This window comes from Orbicella faveolata, unplaced genomic scaffold (genome assembly GCF_042242905.1).
Source record: "Orbicella faveolata isolate gen_17 unplaced genomic scaffold, um_ofav_v1 contig_14, whole genome shotgun sequence".
Taxonomy (NCBI): domain Eukaryota; kingdom Metazoa; phylum Cnidaria; class Anthozoa; order Scleractinia; family Merulinidae; genus Orbicella; species Orbicella faveolata.
In genome coordinates this window covers 10,492,770-10,517,083 of record NW_028301541.1, presented here as the reverse complement: position 1 = coordinate 10,517,083, position 24,314 = coordinate 10,492,770, and the positions used below count along the sequence as shown (strand labels likewise).

Below are 24,314 nucleotides of genomic sequence, written 5' to 3'. Positions count from 1 at the left end.
GCCTTGTTTATTGACAAACTGACAAACGTTAGAGATTGAGTCGTAGAAAGATTACAAAGTTTACGGGATAAAGTATAGTCAAGATCATTACCTTTAGATAAGTTTGTCACAAAAAGAAGGAAAAAGGGGAAATGGAAAGGAGATGGGCAAATACACTGTATAGGTCAAATGGTATTGTGCCGTTAAAATAACATAATAAACAAAATCACTTTATGTTGTAATAAATAGTGATTGAAGTTAAAAATGGTTTGTTTATCTATAATGTTAAAAAAATGTTGAATAAACGACAGCAACAAAAAAAGTTGGCCATCTTATCAATGCTCCTCCTTTCCTCAACGCACAGCTAGAAGTCTCTGAAGTTGTAAGGTTCACTCATCAGCATTAATGCTTAGTTGAATATTTTAAGTGCACCGGTTTATTATTTTTTTGGTTTATTTATTTTGGATTTTAGGTTGAGAGTCATTCCCCTTGTGCTGAGTTGTGCCTTGACTATGCTATTGGAGAATTTTCGGCTGAACATGACCATGTTTCGTTAGATACTGAACAGCTTCATGAGGTGAGAAAGAGAGTCACTGAAGCAGTTGAGAGGGTTAGTGATCAAGAGAAGAAAGCCTCACTTGTGAAGTTGTGGAGGCAAGTTCTATCAAATCATGATGAGTACTTGGCTCACTTAATTCGCACAAAACATCAAGGTGGATACTATCAGTATATCCTCAACAACCTTTCGCCAGGAGACATTGTAGTCATAATTGACTATAAGATGAAGGTTGAGCTTGGAATGAGAAAGAGGGAAACGTTAACTAGGGTGAGTTGTATGGAAAAAGAGGAATCTCCCTTCATAGATCTTTGTTATTGCTAAGGTAAATAAACTATGCATGTTACTGTAGATGTCCTGGAGATGCTAGTAGGGTTGAATTTGATGTAGGTGATATCAATTCTCCGCTTAAACCGGTAACCAACCTAGCTGACTTCAGTGAAAGTTTTATTTTTTGTCTGTAATCCCCGCATATTCCTAATCGTCACAAGTTATTTGGGTTGGTAGACCAAAATAAAATTATTTAGACAAGGAACTTACTTTTTCTACAGAACAGAACATTCACAATGCTTGAACCTTGTTCAACTTCGGTCTACTGTATTGATGCATGTGTAGTCCGGTCAGGACTTCTTGCGGTAATATACAGCATATAGTTGTTTTGCCTTTGTCAAAGTTCACATAGCCTGTGATAGAGTTACAGTGTATGGCATTAGCATTTAAAGGAGTGAATTTTTCTGCTCGTTAAGATCAATATTTTGTGGTTCATTTTACTAGAAGGGTTGTGAGATCAGGTGGAAGAGGGTCAGCGAAACATTGAAGTAATTGACTTATGGTCAGAAGACACAAAACAAGATGCCTGGTTCACCCAGAGTGCCCTGGACATTGGTTTTAGGTGATTAGAAAGTGTTTATCCAGGGTTTTCAGTCTACTTGTTTTCTGATAAGTGAATAAAAGTTAATGTTCAAAATACAATAAAAAATTGGGAGGCTAGAAAAGATACAGGTCTGTAATACAAGGTTATTGTAAAGCATGTTCATGTTTGAGAACACTGCTGTTAAAAAGTTAATTGATAGCTACGCTGTATGGGAAAAACATGCCAACTGTTTTGTTTTCTTTCATTATTTTATGTAACAAGTTTGATGATATTCATCCCCTCAGACTCTTATTAAGTTTGATAGAGAATCTTTCAAGATTTGTTCTGTTATGGTTGTAGTGTTTATGATACTTTAAATGTTCAGTTAAAACCCCTAAGAAATTTGGATTTTCTGAGTGGCCAGTCATCCTCTAGGAAATATTTGGATATTGAAATTATAGAAACAGTATAATAAGAATGGCTTTAAAATGCTACTACAATTATTCGTACATGCAGTCGGATCTTTGAGTGTAGGCAAACATTGTAAAGTTAACGCAGCTATGTAACAATGTATTCCAGTCTTAATATTTTTCCCTGTTGTTAAAAACCTCTTTTTATTATACTCTTAGACAATAAACCACGTTATCACAACAATGTGGTCCTTTTCTCCCCGGCGGAGGTCAACAATATTTTCAATTTCACTTGAAAGAGTACAATAACTTCGAAGCTGGAGAAGGAAAGTCCAGGCTCGATTCACATTTTGCAGACATCAGCCATAAAATTGTATGTTGGGTACGATTGGGTAATGATTTAAAAGGTGGAGAAGAAGTGCCGCGACAAAATCAATTTTCTCTGTCGGTCTCTTCTTTGCTAAAAGAGTTACTGCAAGAGTTGCCGACTTACGTGAAGCCGAATCGAATGCAACACCAACGACGACAGCTGATGAGGCAGCTTCGTTAACTTCAAAGCCATTCATTTATCTCACCCAAAACGAACAACGTCTCCCACAATACTTGGCGTCATCGACAAGGATCGGAGACAGTAAGACCTGCAACTGTGACGTAATAGTACTAAGTTGCAAAGAGGAATGTCAAGACGAGAAGGCATCACTCATTTCCTATGTATTTGCCAAAGAAAGCACCTGCACTACAGGAGGGAATCTGCTTTACTTTGTTGCAATAGGGAAAATATGTCACAACTATTACTAGATCTTCTTAGATGATGATGTAGATCTTAGATTCAACTCGTTTAGTTCTCAATAAATAAAAAGACTGACACCGTTTAGAGCCTTTGAACGGTGGCTTTTGAATGATAAACCACTACTGGGTGTTGTAAATTATAACAATAATTTTAAGGCGCTTTTCAATGGAAAGAAGCCGATTGATATGTGGTATCAATGAGCCGCCAGTAGTCGATCCAGTGATGTGGTTCGATGCTCTCTTTAAGGCTTTTCATCATCAAGCCATCAAGCACATTTTGCCATTTCCTGCACAATACGATAAAGAGAGGTGGTGGATTTCTCAGTTGCATGTAATCTATTCTGTGGAGCTGATATTCCGAGGCCAGACGCTCGGTTATGTACCAATAAGCTGTCTACAACCTACAACATCATGCTTATCCACAGGGGCACGAGATGTTTTCCGCACGAGTGCCTGTCATTATCGAGGACAATCAAAACAAGGCTCCTACATCTTACCAAAACGGCACCTTGTTTAGAACAATTTGGTCCGGCCAAGAGGTAGGAAGGCTAACGGCAAAAGTCATTAAAAGGGGCGAACTATTTAAATTTAATTTCAATTAAATCGAGACATCTGATTGGGTGACATCTAAAAAACGCAAAAAACATCAAAGAAAAAAGTAAAAAAACAAAACAAAACAAAAAGAAAAACTCGCTTTATTGCATGTTTCGTTTCCAAGCCCCTATTTTCCGTCTCTCGGCCAAGTTTGGCCATTGTTCTATGCGCCAATCAAAAGAAAGAGCCGACAAAGTGCTGCACATAGCGCGACGCAATATTGGATCAATATTGGATCCATCAAATTTATATATCAGAGTTTATCAAAGTTTAAGTATACTATTCGCTGCATTTTTTTTCACTTTCTATCGTTGGATAAATGCCTTTCAAGAAGCTTTGTTCTTGCCCGCAACATGCGGAGTGGAGTCACGGAGATCCAGGCATGAAACAGATGTTTATCGCAACTTATGCGGAGGAAAAGTTGTGTGGTACAGGGAAATGGAGTTCTTCTGGACACAAAGAACGGAAAAGGAAGATCTGTACTTTCTGCCGGGAAACAATTCGGCTTCAAAAAAATGCGAAACACTCGAGGTGAGATACACTGATTTCATACTGCTTGTGAGGTTCTTCTCCACGTGAGGGTTATGTATCCAGGTGTATCTTCTGAATTATATAAATAGTCATCGAAATGTTTTATTTTGTACGCTAGAATTGAGAAGAGGATCGACAAATGTGCGACGATTTCGACTCTGATCTACATGTAGATCTTTATCAAGTAGAAAAAGATGATAAATTGAGAAATTGATGAATTTACTGAAACGAGCTATCTTCACTCTAGTTACGAGTTGCTTGAAGAACGCCGAAAACGTGAGTGGAAGTCAGAAATTTTTAACAAAATGAAGAATCTCGTCAAAAGCTACACGTCTTTGGGAGAAGCTGGAACTCGTGCTATAATTAGAGGCATCATCCAATCAAAAAAGTTCCAGAGCGAGTACAAAGATCTATTTTCAACGTCTTCTGGAACTGGACATGATGACAAATTTTTGAGGTCGCTAGCAAAGGATTACAAGGAATCCAAAGACCGAGAGAAAAGCAAGCAATTTCAGGGTCAGAGAGCAAAAGTTTCCCAGAAATTGTTCATTGGAAGAAGCATGAAAGATAGTAAACTGGAAGTGAGTGGGTTAGAGGTTTAAGGAAAAGAGAGCAGAACTGAGGTGGTAAAAGCTCTTGGAAGAGTCAGTAAACGTGGAGATGAACGATGGAGGCTTCGTTCAATTGTGCATGGCATGGAACTTCAGTCAATCAGTACTGTAGTCCTACTTTAGTTGCTCAAAGAGCACCACAACAGCGGCCACAGTTCATTCTGTATTATTTGGTAGGGGCGGTGTCCCTCAAGATGGACTCCACTTCACGGGCCAGCTGGCTCTCAGTCCAGAGAAATTCCTTCACCAGGATGACATATCCCGTCCATCATCCTGCAGGAGTGTTATCGTGGATGGAAAGGAAACTGGTGTTCGCTACTGGCAGCGCGACATAAAAGATGTGGTGCAACAATACCAACTCAAGTTTCCAAATTGAGTTAAAAGAAGCTATATTTATGCTCACATAGCAAAGAACTTTCCATCGAACTCAGTGCTTTCTGAACTGTGCAATCTTTGCGATGATTTTGGCCATTCCAACTTTGATTCCCTCCTGTCTGTCCTTGATGACATCAAGAACCAAGGAGTTTTGGATACTTCCCACTCTCAGCTTGTGAAAGATCCCAGAGATTATCAAAAGTTTCTCAAGATGAAACTTAACAAGCAGGTATATTTTTATTATTATTATTATTATTATTATTATTATTATTATTATTACAGATAGTATAATATGATAGTTGTATAGCACACAATTGGAGCGGTTCCTCGAATGATGCTGTTAAAAGTGGCTGGTGTTCAATTGCTTAATTATGCTTTCAATTTGATTTGTATAGCTTTTTGATGAAAGAGTGAATTTGGCACTAGCTCAGAAGTCACATAGGGCCTTGGCGACTACAATAAAACTGGATTTCTGAGCAGATTCTTTTTTAGTTTTTAAAGAAGGAAAATCTACTCTGAGGTATTCTTCCTCTTTTAGTTGTGATGCCTTGTTTATTGACAAACTGACAAACGTTAGAGATTGAGTCGTAGAAAGATTACAAAGTTTACGGGATAAAGTATAGTCAAGATCATTACCTTTAGATAAGTTTGTCACAAAAAAAGGAAAAAGGGGAAATGGAAAGGAGATGGGCAAATACACTGTATAGGTCAAATGGTATTGTGCAGTTAAAATAACATAATAAACAAAATCACTTTATGTTGTAATAAATAGTGATTGAAGTTAAAAATGGTTTGTTTATCTATAATGTTAAAAAAATGTTGAATAAACGACAGCAACAAAAAAAGTTGGCCATCTTATCAATGCTCCTCCTTTCCTCAGCGCACAGCTAGAAGTCTCTGAAGTTGTAAGGTTCACTCATCAGCATTAATGCTTAGTTGAATATTTTAAGTGCACCGGTTTATTATTTTTTGGTTTATTTATTTTGGATTTTAGGTTGAGAGTCATTCCCCTTGTGCTGAGTTGTGCCTTGACTATGCTATTGGAGAATTTTCGGCTGAACATGACCATGTTTCGTTAGATACTGAACAGCTTCATGAGGTGAGGAAGCAAGTCACTGAAGCAGTTGAGAGGGTTAGTGATCAAGAGAAGAAAGCCTCACTTGTGAAGTTGTGGAGGCAAGTTCTATCAAATCATGATGAGTACTTGGCTCACTTAATTCGCACAAAACATCAAGGTGGATACTATCAGTATATCCTCAACAACCTTTCGCCAGGAGACATTGTAGTCATAATTGACTATAAGATGAAGGTTGAGCTTGGAATGAGAAAGAGGGAAACGTTAACCAGGGTGAGTTGTATGGAAAAAGAGGAATCTCCCTTCATAGATTCTTTGTTATTGCTCAAGTAAATAAACTATGTATGTTACTGTACATGTCCTGGAGATGCTAGTAGGGCTGATTTACTGTAGGTGATATCAATTCTCCGCTTAAACCGGTAATCAACCTAGCTGAATTCAGTGTAAGTTTTATATTTTGTCTGTAATCCCTGCATGTTCTTAATCGTGACAAGTTATTTGGGTTGGTAGACCAAAATAAAATTGTTTAGACCAGGAACTTACTTTTCCTACAGAACATGACATTCACAATGCGTGTACCTTGTTCAACTTCGGTCTATTGTATTTATGGATGTGTAGTCCGGTCAGGACTTCTTGCGGTAATATACAGTATATAGATGTTTTGCCTTTGTCAAAGTTCACATAGCCTGTGATAGAGTTACAGTGTATGGCATTAGCATTTAAAGGAGTGAATTTTTCTGCTCGTTAAGATCAATATTTTGTGGTTCATTTTACTAGAAGGGTTGTGAGATCAGGTGGAAGAGGGTCAGCGAAACATTGAAGTAATTGACTTATGGTCAGAAGACACAAAACAAGATGCCTGGTTCACCCAGAGTGCCCTGGACATTGGTTTTAGGTGGTTAGAAAGTGTTTATCCATGGTTTTCAGTCTACTTGTTTTCTGATAAGTGAATAAAAGTTAATGTGCGAAATACAATAAAAAATTGGGAGGCTAGAAAAGATACAGGTCTGTAATACAAGGTTATTGTAAAGCTTGTTCATGTTTGAGAACAATGCTGTTAAAAAGTTAATTGATAGCTACGCTGTATGGGAAAAATATGCCAACTATTTTGTTTTCTTTCATTATTTTATGTAACAAATTTGATGATATTCATCCCCTCAGGCTCTTATTAAGTTTGGTAGAGAATCTTTTAAGATTTGTTTTGTTATGGTTGTAGTATTTATGATACTTGAAATGTTCAGTTGAAACCCCTAAGAAATTGGGATTTTCTAAGTGGCCAGTCATCCTCTAGGAAATATTTGGATATTGAAATTATAGAAACAGTATAATAAGAATGGCTTTAAATTGCTACTACAATTATTCGTACATGCAGTCGAATCTTTGAGTGTAGGCAAACATTGTAAAGTTAACGCAGCTATGTAACAATGTATTCCAGTCACAATATTTTACCCTGTCCTTACAACCTCTTTTTATCATACTCTTAGACAATGGACCACATTATCACAACAATGTGGTCCTTTTCTCCCCGGCGGAGGTCAACAATATTTTCAATTTCACATTGAAAGAGTACAATAACTTCGAAGCTGGAGAAGGAAAGTCCAGGCTCGATTCACATTTTGCAGACATCAGCCATAAAATTGTATGTTGGGTACGATTGCGTAATGATTTGGAAAGTGGAGAACAAGTGCCACGACAAAATCAATTTTCTTTGTCGGTCTCTTCTTTGCTAAAAGAGTTACTGCAAGAGTTGCCGACTTACGTGAAGCCGAATCGAATGCAACACTAACGACGACAGCTGATGAAGTAGCTTCGTTAACTTCAAAGCCATTCATTTATCTCACCCAAAACGAACAATGTCTCCCTCAATACTCTGCGTCATCGACAAGGATCGGAGATAGGAAGACCTGCAACTGTGACGTAATAGTACTAAGTTGCAAACAGAAATGTCAAGACGAGAGGCCATCACACATTTGCTATGTATTTGCCAAAGAAAGCACCTGCACTACTGGACGGAATCTGCTTTACTTTGTTGCAATAGAGAGAATACGTCACTACCATTACTACATCTTCTTAGATGATGATGCAGATCTTGGATTCAACTCGTTGAGTTCTCAATATATAAAAAGAGTGACACCGTTTAGAGCCTTTGAACGGTTGCTTTTGGATGATAAATCAGTAGTGGTTGTTTTAAATTATACCAATAATGGTAAGGCGCTTTTCAATGGAAAGAAGGCGATTGATATGTGGTATCAATGAGCCGCCAGTAGTCGTTCCAGTGATGTGGTTCGATGCTCTCTTTAAGGCTTTTCATCATCAAGCCATCAAGCACATTTTGCCATTTCCCGCACAATACGACAAAGAGAGGTGGTGGATTTCTCAGTTGCATGTAATCTATTCTGTGGAACTGACATTCCGAGGCCAGACTCTCTGTTACGTACCAATAGCTGTCTACAACCGACAACATCGTGCTTATCAGCAGGGGCACGAGATGTGTTCCGCACGAGTTGCTGTCATTATCGAGGACAATCAAAACAAGGCTCCTACAGCTTATCAAAATAGCACCTTGTTTAGAACATTTTGGTCCGGCCAAGAGGTAGGAAGGCTAACGGCAAAAGTCATTAAAAGGTGCGAACTATTTAAATTCAATTTCAATTATATCGAGGCATCTCCTTGGGTGACATCGAAAAGAACGCAAAAAAACAGCTAAGAAAAAAGTAAAAAAAAAAAAGAATCGCTTTATTGCATGTTTCTTTTCCAAGCCCCTATTTTCCGTCTCTCGGCCAAGTATGGCCATTGTTCTATGCGCCAATGAAAAGAAAGAGCCGACAATGTGCTGCACATAGCGCGGCGCAATATTGGATCAATTTTGGATCCATCAAATTTATATATCAGAGTTTATCAAAGTTTAAGTAAACTATTTGCTGCCTTTTTTTTTACTTTCTATCGTTGGATAAATGCTTTAAAGAAGCTGTGTTGTTGCCCGCAATATGCGGAGTGGAGTCACGGAGATCCAGGCGTGAAACAGATGTTTACCGCAATTTATGCGGAGGAAAAGTTGTGTGGTACAGGGAAATGGAGTTCTTCTGGACACAAAGAACGGAAAAGGAAGATCTGTTCTTTCTGGGGGAAACAATTCGGCCTCAAAAAAATACGAAACACTCGAGGTGAGATACACTGATTTTATACTGCTTGTGAGGTTCTCCTCCACACGAGGGTTATGTATGCAGGTGTATCTTCTGAATTATATAAATAGTCATCGAAATGTTTTATTTTGTACGCTAGAATTGGGAAGAGGATCGACAAATGTGCGACGATTTCGACCCTAATCTACATGTAGATCTTTATCAAGTAGAAAAAGATGATATATTGAGAAATTGATGAATTTCCTGAAACGAGCTATCTTCACTCTAGTTACGAGATGCTTGAAGAACGCCGAAAACGTGAGTGGAAGTCAGAAATTTTTAACAAAATGAAGAATCTCGTCAAAAGCTACACGTCTTTGGGAGAAGCTGGAACTCGTGCTATAATTAAAGGCATCATCCAATCAAAAAAGTTCCAGAGCGAGTACAAAGATCTATTTTCAACGTTTTCTGGAACTGGACATGATGACAAATTTTTGAGGTCGCTAGCAAAGGATTACAAGGAATCCAAAGACCGTGAGAAAGCAAGAAAATTCAGGGTCAGAGAGCAAAGGTTTCCAAGAAATTGTTGATTGGAAGAAGCATGAAAGATAGTAAAGTGGAATTGAGTGGGTTAGAGGGGCAAGGAAAAGAGAGCAGAACTGAGGTGGAAAAAGCTCTTGGAAGAGTCCGTAAACGTGGAGTTGAACGATGGAGGCTTCGTTCAATTGTGCATGGCATGGAACTTCAGTCAATCAGTACTGCAGTCCAACTTTAGCTGCTCAAAGAGCACCATAACAGCGGCCAGAGTTCGTTCTATATTATTTGGCAGCGGCGGTGTCCCTCAAGATGAACTTCACTTCACGGGCCAGCTGGCTCTTAGTCCACAGATAATATATGAATTAGAGAAATTCCTTCACCAGGATGACATATCCCGTCCATCATCCTGCAGGAGTGTTATCGTGGATGGAAAGGAAAATACTGGCAGTGCGACATAAAAGATGTGGTGCAACAATACCAGCTCAAGTTTCCAAATGGAGTTAAAAGAAGCTATATTTATGCTCACATAGCAAAGAACTTTCCATCAAACTCAATGCTTGCTGTACTGTGCATTCTTTGAGATGATTTTGGCCATTCCAACTTTGATTCCCTCCTGTCTGTCCTTGATGACATCAAGAACCAAGGAGTTTTCGATACTACCCACTCTCAGCTTGTGAAAGATACCAGAGATTATCAAAAGTTTCTCAAGATGAAATTTAACAAGCAGGTATATTTTTATTATTATTACAGATAGTATACTATGATAGTTGTATAGCACACAATTGGAGCGGTTCCTCGAATGATGCTGTTAAAAGTGGCTGGTGTTCAATTGCTTAATTTTGCTTTCAATTTGCTTTGCATAGCTCTTTGATGAAAGAGGGAATTTGGCACTAGCTCAGAAGTCACACACTGCCTTGACAACTACAATAAAACTGGATTTCTGAGCAGATTCTTTTTTAGTTTTTAAAGAAGGAAAATCTACTCTGAGGTATTCTTCCTCTTTTAGTTGTGATGCCTTGTTTATTGACAAACTGACAAACGTTAGAGATTGAGTCGTAGAAAGTTTAAAAAGTTTACGGGATAAAGTATAGTCAAGATCATTACCTTTAGATAAGTTTGTCACAAAAAAAGGAAAAAGGGGAAATGGAAAGGAGATGGGCAAATACACTGTATAGGTCAACTGGTATCGTGCCGTTAAAATAACATAATAAACAAAATTATTTTAGGTTGTAATAAATAGTGATTGAAGTTAAAAATAACATGGTTTGTTCATCTATAATGTTAAAAAAATGTTGAATAAACGACAGAACAAAAAAAGTTGGCCATCTGATCAATGGTCCTCCTTGCCTCAGCGTACAGCTAGAAATGTCGGAAGTTGTAAGGTTCACTCATCAGCATTAATGCTTAGTTGAATATTTTAAGTGCACCGGTTGATTATTTTTTGATTTATTTATTTTGGATTTTAGGTTGAGAGTCATTCTCCTCGTGCCGAGTTGTGCCTTGACTATGCTATTGGAGATTTTTCGGCTGAACATTACCATGTTTCGTTAAATATTGAACAGTTTCATGAGGTGAGGAAGCAAGTCACTGAAGCAGTTGAGAGGGTTAGTGATCAAGAGAAGAACGTCTCACTTGTGAAGTTGTGGAGGCAAGTTCTATCAAATCATGATGAGTACTTGGCTCACTTGATTCGCACAAAACATCAAGGTGGATACTATCAGTATATCCTCAACAACCTTTCGCCAGGGAAAATTGTAGTCATAATTGACTACAAGATGAAGGTTGAGCTTGGAATGAGAACAAGGGAAACGTTAACCAGCGTGAGTTGTATGGAAAAAGAGGAATCTTCCTTCATAGATTCTTTGTTATTGCTCAAGTAAATAAACTATGTATGTTACTGTACATGTCCTGGAGATACTAGTAGGGCTGATTTGCTGTAGGTGATATCAATTCTCCGGTTAAACCGGTAATCAACCTAGCTGAATTCAGTGTAAGTTTTATATTTTGTCTGTAATCCCTGCATATTGTTAATCGTGACAATTTATTTGAGTTGGTAGACCAAAATAAAATTGTTTAGACCAGGAACTTACTTTTTCTACAAAACATGACATTCACAATGCGTGTACCTTGTTCAACTTCGGTCTATTGTATTGATGCATCGGTAGTCCGGTCAGGACTTCTTGCGGTAATATACAGTATATGGTTGTTTTACCTTTGTCAAAGTTCACATAACCTGTGATAGAGTCACAGTGTATGGTATTAGCATTTAAAGGAGTGAATTTTTCTGTTGGTTAAGATCAATGGCCCAGTTGAAACCCCTAAGACATTTGGATTTTTTAAGTGGTCAGTCATCTTCTAGGAAATATTTGGATACTGAAATTATAGAAACAGTATAATATAAGAATGGCTTTAAAATGCTACTACAATTATTCGTACATGCAGTCGGATCTTTGAGTGTAGGCAAACATTGTAAAGTTAACGCAGCTATGTAACAATGTATTCCAGTCTTAATATTTTACCCTGTGCTTACAAGCTCTTTTCATTATACCCTTAGACAATGGACCACATTATCACAACAATGTGGTCCTTTTCTACCTGGCGGAGGTCAACAATATTTTCAATTTCACATTGAAAGAGTACAATAACTTCGAAGCTGGAGAAGGAAAGTCCAGGCTCGATTCACATTTTGCAGACATCAGCCATAAAATTGTATGTTGGGTACGATTGCGTAATGATTTAGAAAGTGGAGAACAAGTGCCACGACAAAATCAATTTTCTTTGTCGGTCTCTTCTTTGCTAAAAGAGTTACTGCAAGAGTTGCCGACTTACGTGAAGCCGAATCGAATGCAACACTAACGACGACAGCTGATGAGAGAATACGTCACTACCATTGCTACATCTTCTTAGATGATGATGTAGATCTTGGATTCAACTCGTTCAGTTCTCAATAAATAAAAAGACTGACACCGTTTAGAGCCTCTGAACCGTGGCTTTTGAATGATAAATCAGTAGTGGGTGTTGTAAATTATAACAATAATGGTAAGGCGCTTTTCAATGGAAAGAAGCCGATTGATATGTGGTATCAATGAGTCGCCAGTAGTCGTTCCAGTGATGTGGTTTGATGCTCTCTTTAAGGCTTTTCATTATCAAGCCATCAAGCACATTTTGCCATTTCCTGCACAATACGACAAAGAGAGGTGGTGGATTTCTCAGTTGCATGTAATCTATTTTGTGGAGCTGACATTCCGAGGCCAGACGCTCTGTTATGTACCAATAGCTGTCTACAACCGACAACATCGTGCTTATCCACAGGGGCACGAGATGTTTTCCGCACGAGTGCCTGTCATTATCGAGGACAATCAAAACAAGGCTACTACATCTTACCAAAACGGCACCTTGTTTAGGACATTTTGGTCCGGGCAAGAGGTAGGAAGGCTAACGGCAAAAGTCATTAAAAGGTGCGAACTATTTAAATTCAATTTCAATTAAATCGAGGCATCTGACTGGGTGACATCGAAAAAACGCAAAAAACATCCAAGAGAAAAGTAAAAATTAAAAAAAAAAAAAACTCGCTTTATTGCATGTTTCTTTTCCAAGCCCATATTTTGCGTCTCTCGGCTCTTGGCCATTGTTCTATGCGCCAATGAAAAGAAAGAGCCGACAATGTGCTGCACCTTGCGCGACGCAATATTGGATCAATATTAGATCCATCAAATTTTTATATCAGAGCTTATTAAAGTTTAAGTAAACTATTCGCTGCATTTTTTATACTTTCTATCGTGGGATAAATGCCTTTCAAGAAGCTTTGTTGTTGCCCGCAACATGCGGAGTGGAGTCACGGAGATCCAGGCATGAAACAGATGTTTATCGCAACTTATGCGGAGGAAAAGTTGTGTGGTACAGAGAAATGGAGTTCTTCTGGACACAAAGAACGGAAAAGGAAGATCTGTACTTTCTGCCGGGAAACAATTCGGCGTCAAAAAAAATGCGAAACACTCGAGGTGAGATCCACTGATTTCATACTGCTTGTGAGGTTCTCCTCCACGTGAGGGTTATGTATCCAGGTGTATCTTCTGAATTATATAAATAGTCATCGAAATTGTTTATTTTGTAGGCTAGAATTGAGAAGAGGATCGACAAATGTGCGACGATTTCGACCCTGATCTGCATGTAGATCTTTATCAAGTAGAAAAAGATGATAATTTGAGAAATTGATGAATTTCCTGAAACGAGCTATCTTCACTCTAGTTACGAGTTGCTTGAAGAACGCCGAAGACGTGAGTTGAAGTCAGAAATTTTTAACAAAATGAAGAATCTCGTCGAAAGCTACACGTCTTTGGGAGAAGCTGGAACTCGTGCTATAATTAAAGGCATCATCCAATCCAAAAAATTGCAGAGCGAGTACAAAGATCTATTTTCAACGTCTTCTGGAACTGGACATGATGACAAATTTTTGAAGTCGCTAGCAAAGGATTACAAGGAATCCAAAGACCGAGAGAAAAGCAAGCAAATTCAGGGTCAGAGAGCAAAAGTTTCCCAGAAATCGTTGATTGGAAGAAGCATGAAAGATAGTAAAGTGGAAGTGAGTGGGTTAGAGGTGGAAGGAAAAGAGAGCAGAACTGAGGGGGCAAAAGCTCTTGGAAGAGTCAGTAAACGTGGAGATGAACGACGGAGGCTTCCTTTAATTGTGGCATGGAACTTCGAGTTTCATAAACGTGCGAGCCAAAGGGCGAGCCATGCGAGCCATGCGAGTCATGCGAGTCATGCGAGCCCTAGAACAAATGTTAAGATTTTTTATTTGTTACATTTATATTTACATGAGAACAAGAACAAGGGAAACGCAACAAGATGAGTAAGATCGCAATATTAAATTCTTGCAATGTTAAATTCTAAGGGAAAAGACAACTGACATGCAGCAGTCAGCCAACCGACAAAGTTTTGATAACTCTGATTCACTAAAGAGCGAACCTGTTAAAATTACGCGATTCACTCACCATTCTTGACGCCAATACACGGAGTTGCCCTGATCATGAAGTACTGTTCTCTTTTTTCTTGAATGATTTTCAACGTGGATATCAATGAATGACAGGTGTTAATGGATAGCATTCACCTACCTTTCGAGTAACGGTGGGGCGGTGGAGCCGTACGTTTCTCTCAGAAAATTTTCTTTACTTTAGCCTTGAACCTTAATAAATTTTTGACGCATTGTTTTTATTTTTTGCGGATCCTGTGCGATTTGAATAGACAAAATTTTCTCCAAACAACAAAAATATGAAACAAAGAAAATAATTCATCACACTCAGGGTAGCCATTACTATGACGCAAGACTTGGCACAATGTACAGGGCTGGGTTATTCAAAGCCCGATTAAACTAACCCAGGATTAGCAAGAACTGTGATTTCAGTTTTGTAATTTTTCGGTGAGGTTTTCTGCTTATAATGTTTGTCTTTCAGTTTTGAGCTTGACTAAGCTCAAACTATACAAAAGGCGAGCAGTAACGAACATTTTTACACAAGAAAAATTAATACTTCGGTTAACTTTTAATCCTGGGTTAGCGTTAACCGGCTTTCGAGCAACCCAGCCCAGATGTTTAGAGCATTTTTCATATTTGCCGCACCAGCAATAGTTCTGGTAACCGAAGCGAGACTAGGATTTTCTTTTGAGAATATTTCAATTGTAGGCACTTTTGTAGCTAAATTTAAAGTGCACCTAACCCCAAAAATTGTTTATCGCTAAAACGAATCCAATTGTTATTCGGAGCATTTGGGCGAAAAAATTTTTGAATTTGGTTGAATCCTCGATTTTCTAAGCCCTATCAAAGTCACGCCTGAAGTGTTACACGACCGCGTTTCAGGGAGTCTGGGGCGGTGGTTGCTGATGACGTCTACCCAGGAACCAAACACAGTGGCGGCTCAGTCAGCTCTCTGTATTTGCTCAAGAAAATGGAAAACAAAACTAATCGTTCCAATATATTTTAAGACTAAAACGTCCAAGTTTTGTTTCAGAATCATTTCTTTTTCGTCACTGGAGTCAGAGTTAGGTTTCGATTCAGAAGACACCGAAATAAACTTCGATCGAGCATGTTCGATAACTGTGAACTCACTGCTTAGAGCTTTGAGAACAATTTACAATATTTCAAGCGACGACGGGGAAGACTTCTTTGCAGACGGGCTGCTTGTATATTAGGAATGGAAAGCTAGATACGAAGTGGAGGAGCCAGCAAACGAAAAGCAGGAAAGAAAACTCAAGGACTGCTTTGGATGGAAATTTCGTCACCTAGACACAAGACTCCCACACGTGTTTATAGCACGTTTACCTTTGTCCTTAGCGAGAATGTATTTTGTCAAGGTATGGTTGTTCTATTAAATCCAGTTTGTGTTTTACTTTCTGGAATGCTTCATGTTTATAAGAGCGATGTAAGTGTTGCAGTTTTCGAGACTTGATGACCTCCAAAACACTGGCTTAGATAGATTGAAAATCGTAGAATTGTTTGGACCTGTATTTTTGAAGCTGCGGGAAGCAAGGCGGAAGGAAACATTTCATACAATTACCGATTTCACATTGTCACACGTTTTAAGTCGTAACTCCAAATAACCAGTGTAAATTTTTTTCAGAGTTTGCAGTGTAATTCGTCGGATAAGCGAAAAGGATGAGTTCCCTAAGCGGTCTGCAGATAATGTTACGCGGTCATATTTTCGACACTTATGTATAGAATGTTTGTCGCAGTGCTGATGTTCAAACCTTCGCAAAAGTCTGTGAGTGTAACAATTTTGTTATCATGTAATTTTAAAGGATTAATCTTCGACTTTTATCTAAATTGAAAGAGAAATAAGTGCTGGTTGGCGGCGTACAGTTGCGACCTCTTTAAACAGTATATTTGGTCGTAACGCTTCTTGATTGATCACACAACTTTGCCGGCTATGTTATAAATACTGCCGGACTCGAAGATATAGGTTGTCGGTAGTATTTAGAAAAATTGCTGGTTGGCTTTAAGCAGAAAATTTTGAAAATAGTGTTTGAAAGTCTGCGGAACAAATTCCAGTGAGAGTTCTTCAAAGGTTCTCACAGACTCAGTTCGCTTGTTTCGGTTCGACAAAATCAACCATCGTTTATGTCTTTATTGTTCCATTGACCGATCATCGCCAGTAAATTGTACAGTATGTCTTTTTTTAGATCTGGGATATTGCTGCAACAGCCGAGAGCACTTCTGGAAGGCATTTCTGCGCACTTTTGGAATGTGTATTGCACCATCCTAAAGGAAATGAGAGGACGTGAGATATTCGACCTTCCTGGGTAGACGTCACAAGAGCCGCTGGACTCATTCTCCTCAAACTCGGTCGTGAAACAAAATGGCGGTGTTTTGGGGCTATTTTTGAGATTTCGACGGGGCACAGAAAATCGAGGATTTAACCAAATCCAAAAATTTTTTCGCAGAAGTATTTCAAATAACATGTAGATTCGTTTAGGTGCACTTTGAAATTAATTTCCCAGGGAAAGAGAGCGTACCTTGGGAGCGAGGTTATACCGTTTATACTCGTCCACAGGGTCATCTCCGCTTTCAAGATGGCGGGCGGGCGGTTTATAGCGATAGTTTAGTGATAGTCGGGCGCGAGATCTATGTTTCTTGGTGAAAAGTCGACGACCTACCAGACCAACTGATGAAAAAAAAAAGGTACTCGCAAAAATGGCTCGCATGACTCGTATGACTCCCATGACTCGCATGACTCGCATGGCTCGCACCGTGGCTCGCATGGCTCGCTGGCTCGCAGATTTAGCAGACCCTGGAACTTCAGTCAGTCAGTACTGCAGTCCTACTTTAGTTGCTCAAAGAGCACCATAACAGCGGCCAGAGTTCATTCTATATTATTTGGCAGGGGCGGTGTCCCTCAAGATGAACTCCCCTTCACGGGCCAGCTGGCTCTTAGTCCAGAAATAATTTATGAATTAGAGAAATTCCTTCAACAGGATGACATATCCCGTCCATCATCCTGCAGGAGTGTTATCGTGGATGGAAAGGAAACTGGTGTTCGCTACTGGCAGTGCGACATAAAAGATGTGGTGCAACAATACCAGCTCAAGTTTCTAAATGGAGTTAAAAGAAGCTATATTTATGCTCACATAGCAAAGAACTTTCCATCGAACTCAATGCTTGCTGTACTGTGCATTCTTTGAGATGATTTTGGCCATTCCAACTTTGATTCCCTCCTGTCTGTCCTTGATGACATCAAGAACCAAGGAGTTTTGGATACTACCCACTCTCAGCTTGTGAGAGATACTAGAGATTATCAAAAGTTTCTCAAGATGAAATTTAACAAGCAGGTATACTTTTATTATTATTATTATTATTATTGCAGATAGTATACTATGATAGTTGTATAGCACACAATTGGAGCGGTTCCTCAAATGATGCTGTTAAAAGCGGCTGGTGTACAATTGCTTAATTTTGCTTTCAATTTGCTTTGTATAGCTTTTTGATGAAAGAGTGAATTTGGCACTAGCTCAGAGGTCACATAGGACCTTGACAACTACAATAAAACTGCATTTATGAGCAGATTTTTTTTTTTTTGATTTTTTAAGAAGAAAAACCTACTCTAAGGTATTATTCCTTTGTCAGTTGTGATGCCTTGTTCATTGACAAACTGACAAACGTTAGAGATTGAGTTGTAGAAAGTTTACAAAGTTTACGGGATAAAGTAGAGTCAAGATCATTACATTTAGATAAGTTTGTCACAAAAAGAAGGAAAAAGGGGAAATGGAAAGGAGATGGGCAAATACACTGTTTAGGTCAACTAGTATTGTGCCGTTAAAATAACATAATATAGGAACTATTTTAGGGACTAATAAATAGTGATCGAAGTTAAAAATGACATGGTTTGTTCATCTATAATGTTAAAACAATGCTGAATAAACGAGAGCAACAAAAAAAGTTGGCCATCTGATCAATGGTCCTCCTTGCCTCAGCGTACAGCTAGGTTGAGAGTCATTCCCCTTGTGCTGAGTTGTGCCTTGACTATGCTATTGGAGATTGTTCGGCTGAACATGACCATGTTTCGTTAGATATTGAACAGTTTCATGAGGTGAGGAAGCAAGTTACTAAAGTAGCTGAGAGGGTTCGTGATCAACAGAAGAAGACCTCACTTGTGAAGTCGTGAAAGCAAGATCTAACAAATCATGATGAGCACTTGCCTCACTTAATTTGCACAAAACATCAAGGTGGATACTATCAGTATATCCTCAACAACCTTTCGCCACGGTAAATTGCAGTCATAATTGACTATGCTCTTGAAGATTGTTCGGCTGAACATGACCATGTTTCGTTAGATATTAAACCGTTTCATGAGGTGAGGAAGCAAGCTACTGAAGCAGTTAAGAGGGTTAGTGATCAACAGAAGAAGGCCTCACTTGGGAAGTTGTGAAAGCAAGTTCTATCAAATCAAGATGAGTACTTGGCTCACCTAATTCGCTTACTTAACATCAAGGTGGTACTATCAGTATATCCTCAACAACCTTTCGCCAGGAGACATTGTAGTCATAATTGACTATATTATAGTCAATAATGACTACAATGTCATAATTGACATTCAATTTCTATAATATTTTAATTTCCATAGAATTCAATTTCCATAATATTTCAATCGGGTCAATGTATTACAACTAACAATTAATTCCACAACACTTGGTGGTAACAAACAACGAGTAATTACATAAGACCTCAGTTCTAAGTAGTTTTTCAGACGAACGTAATTCAGACTAAATGGGGCTTCACGATCTTTCACAAGGCCACCGCAAAATGCGTAAATTAACACGCAGGAATAGTGGCGCTGTTGTGATGTGTTTACAATTCGACATTTGAGACGGCGCACTGCACGTGATAAAATTCTCAGAATTAGAATAAAACAAAACCGATAACAATGCTTTTTGCGTAGCATTGTGTGGCAGTATAACAAAATAACTTGTCCCATATTCGGCCACAAATTTCCAGTTAAAATATTTTTCATTTTAGCAGAAATGCCCGGTCAGAGTGTCCGACCAGGCTAAGCTTTTTCCTGTCTTTTTTTCCTCATTTTTTGTCTGTAATCCCTGCAATGATATTCCTATTCGTGACAAGTCTTTTGGGTTGGTAGACCAAAATGAAATTGTTTAGACCAGAAACTTACTTTTTCTACAGTACATGACATTCACAATGCGTGTACCTTGTTCAACGTCGGTCTATTGTATTGATGCATGTGTTACACCCCTCTGTAACAGACCTGGTGGAACCTGGTTGTTTACCAGGTTTTTAAGAAAAACTCCACCAGGGCAGACAAAAATCCACCAGGTTTATCCTGAATTCTTCACCAGGGAAGCCAATGACTTTTAAAAATCTAGCCATATATGTAAATACATGTAAAACTGTGTGACCCAGTAGTTAACATACTATGTTTGATATATATGGCAAGAAACGTATTGCATTAAATTTATATGTTGTGTTCTCCGGTCAGGACTACTTGCAGTAATATACAGTATATGGTTTTTTGCCTTTGTCAAAGTTCACATAATCTGTGATAGAGTTACAGTGTATGGCATTAGCATTTAAAGGAGTGAATTATTCTGTTGGTTAAGATCAACATTTTGTGGTTCATTTTACTGGAAGGGTTGTGTTATCAGTCTTTAAAGTTTGTTTTAGGTGGAAGAGGGTAAGCGAAACATTGATGTAATTGACTTATGGTCAGAAGACACAAAACAAGATGCCTGGTTCACCCAGAGTGCTCTGGACATTGGTTTTAGGCGGTTAGAAAGTGTTTATCCACGGTTTTCAGTCTACTTGTTTTCTGGTAATTGAATGAAAGTTAATGTTCAAATAGAATACAAAATTGGGAGGCTAGAAAAGATACAGGTCTGTAATACAAGGTTATTGTAAAGCTTGTTCATGTTTGAGAACACTGCTGTTAAAAAGTTAATTTATAGCTTCGCTGTATGGGAAAAACATGCCATAGGAAAACGATCTCTGGTTAAAAATTTGTTTAAAACGAGCTTTCGACTACCAGTCTGTAGTCTTTAACGAGTAATAGATAGAAAGCGCGAACGTTGAAATGTATACTGAGGAAAGTGTGAAAAAACAAAATTATAATAAAAAACAATAGAAATGCTTGTGTGCTAGTAAAAATGCTAATGTGAGGTTCAAAATAAAATTGAATATTTTCTTGGTAATTGTTTCGCATTATTATCAGCATGGTTCGTAATTGTTGTGTGCCAGGATTCCAGAGTTTTTCTAACACGGAAATTTCCCTTGTCAATCACACGTGCATTGTCAAAGTCGATGAAATGGTCGTTCAACCAGGCAAGTGAAGCAATGTTGGAACCTTTTTTAAAGGTTTTTGTGTTTCTAATATGTTCTTTCTTCCTTGTTTGTAAACATCTACCAGTCTCGCCGATATGGCTCCACGGACAATCGGCGCATGGGATCTTGTAAACGACATTTGTTTGTAGTTCCGCGGGTGGTCTTGATTTCGGAGAAACAAAATCTTGTTGTAATGTCTTAAGGGGTCTGCTTGTAGTTTGTATTCCATTGTTTCTTAGAAGTCTTGAGAGAGGTTCAGTTAGGCCTTTGATGTATGGTAAAACTGCGGAGCCAACGTGTAAATCAGAAGGATCAGCCTATCCAAAGAACATTCCTACCAATTCTTCTGGAGATGGTGTGATTACCGGGGGTGGTTTCTTCAAGATGTTAGATATGATCGATAGTGGGTAGCTGTTCGATTTCAGAGCATCAGTGACGTGGATTAATTCTTTCGCTTTTCCCTCGGGGGTACTTGGGAGATTAGAAGCACGATTCAGGAGAGTGGTGGCAGTACTCAGCTTGTGTTTCATTTCGTGGTGTGAATAAAAATCCAGATATCGGTCTGTGTGGGTAGATTTCCTGTAAACATCGATGGTTATGACGCTGTTGTTCCTGGATACCAGGGTGTCTAAGAAGGGTATCTGTCCATTATGCTCAGGTTCAATGGTAAAGGCTATCTTTGTGTCAATTGCCTTAAGAGCGTCATGAAAGGATGGGACAGAATGTTTCTTTATTATGACAAAACGATCGTCGACGTAACGCTTCCAGATTTTTGGAGGTGTCGAGGAGGCAGTGATGGCTGTTTCGTCGATTATCTCCATGCAGAGATTTGCAACAACAGGGCTGACAGGGCTGCCCATTGCGCAACCACGGATCTGTTTGTAGATGGAGTCATTGTAAACGAAGTAATTGTTTGAGAGAGTAAAGTCCATGAGAGAAACAATATCATCTGTAGTGAGGCTGGTTCTTAGATGTAGGGTTGTATCTTCATTGAGTTTTTTCTGATGTATTCACAAGCTTTCTTAACTGGGATGGCAGTAAAGAGTGAGACGACATCAAAAGAAACCATGGCTTCGTCATCAGAAATTTCTAGATTGGTGACCTGGTCAACAAATTCTTTCATTATTTTAATTCTTTCATTATTTTATGTAACAAGTTTCACGATATCATCCCCTCAGGCTCTTATTAAGTTTGATAGAGAATCTTTCAAGATTTGTTTTGTTATGGTTGTAGTATTTATGATACTTTAAATGTTCAGTCGAAACCCCTAAGAAATTTGGATTTTTCCCAAATGGCCAGTCATCCTCCAGGAAATATTTGGATATTGAAATTATAGAAACAGTATAATAAGAATGGGTTTAAAATGCTACTACAATTATTCGTACATGTAGTCGGATCTTTGAGTGTAGTTAAACATTGTAAACGCAGCTATGCAGCAATGTATTCCAGTCAATATTTTACCCTGTGCTTACACCCTCTTTTTCTTATTTTCTTAGACAATGGACCGCATTATCACAACAGTGGGTGTCACTCCTGACTCCCCTTAGGAGATTTTTGTCGGTCACTTGACGTGACCATTGGACTTTAGTCGCCATGTGTTCAAGTAAGCGAGTGTTTTGAATCGCAGGAGTTTGTCAAAAATTTGTTATTGTGCCGTTCGTTTAGCTCGAAGCAAACAGTCCGGTAAGTTAACATTTCGCCTTTGCTATTCAAAGAAACATTTGGAACTTAATACCTTTTTGTAATTTTCAGAAAACCTCACTCACACGTATACATTCACACGCGTATACCTTTGATGGGAGTGAAGAGTTTTATTCAAGTTGTTGTGACTTTTGTTCATCGACCGAGGCCGTGCGGTCGATGTGTGCCTTTTGAGCTTGAGCCCATTGTGAACTGTGATTTTTCGACGTTTGTTTTGAGATGAAATAAAGACAGGTACTACGGTACTGACAGTGGGGTTCTTTTCTACCTGGCGGAGGTCAACAATGTTTTCAATTTCACATTGAAAGAGAACAATAGCTTTGAAGCTGCAGAGAGAAAGTCCAGGCTCGATTCACATTTTCCAGACATCAGCCATAAAATTGTACGTTGGGTACGGTTGGGTAATGATTTGGAAAGCGGAGAACAAGTGCCTCGACAAAATCAATTTTCTTTGTCTTTGTCTTCTTTGCTAAAAGAGTTATTTCAAGAGTTGGCGACTTACGAATCGAATGCAACAGTAACGACGACAGCTGATGAGGACATTTCGTTAACTTCAAAGCCATTCATTTATCTCACTCAAAACGAACAATGTCTCCCACAATACTTGGCGTCACCGACAAAGATCGGAGATAGTAAGACTTGCAACTGTGACGTAATAGTACTAAGTTACATAGAGAAATGTCAAGACGAGAAGCCATCAGACATTACTTATGTATTTGCTAAAGAAAGCACCTGCACCACAGGACAGAATCTGCTTTACTTTGTTGCAATAGAGAGAATACGTCACTACCATTACTACATCTTCTTAGATGATGATGTACATCTTGGATTCAACTCGTTCAGTTCTCAATAAATAAAAAGACTGACACCGTTTAGAGCCTTTGAACGGTGGCTTTTGGATGATGAACCAGTAGTGGGTGTTGTGAACTTTAACAATAATGGTAAGGCGCTTTTCAATGGAAGGAAGGCGATTGATATGTGGTATCAATGAGCCACCAGTAGTCGTTCCAGTGATGTGGTTCGATGCTCTCTTTAAGGCTTTTCATCATCCAGCCATCAAGCACATTTTGCCATTTCCTACACAATACGACAAAGAGAGTTGATGGATTTCTCAGTTGCATGTAGTTTATTCTGAGGAGCTAACTGATATTCCGAGGTCAAACACTCGATTATGTACCAATAGCTGTCTACAACCGACAACACAGTGCTTATCCACAGGGGCACGAGATGTTTTCCGCACGAGTGCCTGTCATTATCGAGGACAATCAAAACAAGGCGCCTACAGCTTACCAAAACCGCACCTCGTTTAGAACATTTTGGTCCGGCCAAGAAGTAGGCAGGCCAACGGCAAAAAGGTACAAACTATTAAATTTTAATTTCAATTAAATCGAGGCATCTGATTGGGTGATATCGAAAAAACGCGAAAAACATCAAAAAAGAAAAACAAAAAACAAAAAACAAAAAAACAAAAAACGCGTTTTTTTGCATGTTTCTTTTCCAAGCCCCTATTTTCCGTCTCTCGGCCAAGTTTGGCCATTGTTCTATGCGCCAATCGAAAGAAGGAGCCGAGAATGTGCTGCACCACGCGCGACGCCATCTTGCAAGTGAGAAGTGACAATTTTTTTCGTTGAATTCTTTGTAGAAATAGTCATTTTATATCCATCAAATTTATATATCAGAGTTTATCAAAGTTTAAGTATACTATTTGCAGCATTTTTCAAGTTCTATCGTTGGCTGAATGCCTTTCAAGAAGCTTTGTTAATTGTTGTCCGCAACATGCGGAGTGGGGTCACGAAGATCCAGGCTTGAAAGAGATGTTTAACGCAACTTACGCGGAGGAAAAGTTGTGTGGTACAGGGAA

General features: G+C 38.7%; 5 pseudogenes; 4 read left to right on the top strand and 1 right to left on the bottom strand.

The window, feature by feature from the left end:
• Nucleotides 1-142: 142 nt before the first annotated feature.
• Nucleotides 143-3,239, top strand: LOC149113921 (uncharacterized; annotated as a pseudogene).
• A 778-nt stretch (nucleotides 3,240-4,017) lies between these two features.
• On the top strand, nucleotides 4,018-7,460 carry LOC149113920 (uncharacterized; annotated as a pseudogene).
• Nucleotide 7,461: 1 nt separating this feature from the next.
• On the top strand, nucleotides 7,462-8,504 carry LOC149113919 (uncharacterized; annotated as a pseudogene).
• Nucleotides 8,505-20,786: 12,282 nt separating this feature from the next.
• LOC149113918 (uncharacterized) lies at nucleotides 20,787-21,843 on the bottom strand (annotated as a pseudogene).
• An 836-nt stretch (nucleotides 21,844-22,679) lies between these two features.
• On the top strand, nucleotides 22,680-23,905 carry LOC149113917 (uncharacterized; annotated as a pseudogene).
• Nucleotides 23,906-24,314: the final 409 nt, after the last annotated feature.